Source organism: Aplysia californica, unplaced genomic scaffold (genome assembly GCF_000002075.1).
Source record: "Aplysia californica isolate F4 #8 unplaced genomic scaffold, AplCal3.0 scaffold00970, whole genome shotgun sequence".
NCBI classification, from domain to species: domain Eukaryota; kingdom Metazoa; phylum Mollusca; class Gastropoda; order Aplysiida; family Aplysiidae; genus Aplysia; species Aplysia californica.
This window is the reverse complement of record NW_004798240.1, coordinates 66,631-67,087: the sequence shown is the minus strand read 5'-3', so window position 1 is coordinate 67,087 and position 457 is coordinate 66,631.

Here is a 457-nt window from a genome sequence, read left to right as displayed (position 1 = left end):
CACACACACACACACACACACACACATGCATACATACATATATACACACACACATTCACACTCTCTCAACCTTCCATTCATCGTCTATTTACCTATCATTCAGCACATTATGCCCGTATCCACTTGTCTTTATACCTCACTATCTCTCCATCCATCAATCTGCCTGTCTGCCCTTTTAATTGTAGGTAGGCTATTTACTCCAGACCTGGCCAAACTCCCGCCAAAACCTTATCTCTGCAGACGGCAACCCTATACAGCTTGTCCTAGATACTGTATCGCTCGCGCGCAGCAGGAAAGCAGCACAAAAGGCAACTCAGGCCAAGATTTCTCCTTTGACCTCTGTACGTCTGGGTTGCCAGATTTTGATGCCTATCTATGCCTCCTTTGGATTCGGCTTAATTTGTTTTGGTTGTCTCTTTTCTTCCCATGGGTTTTGAGTCTGAATTTCGTGGGATAT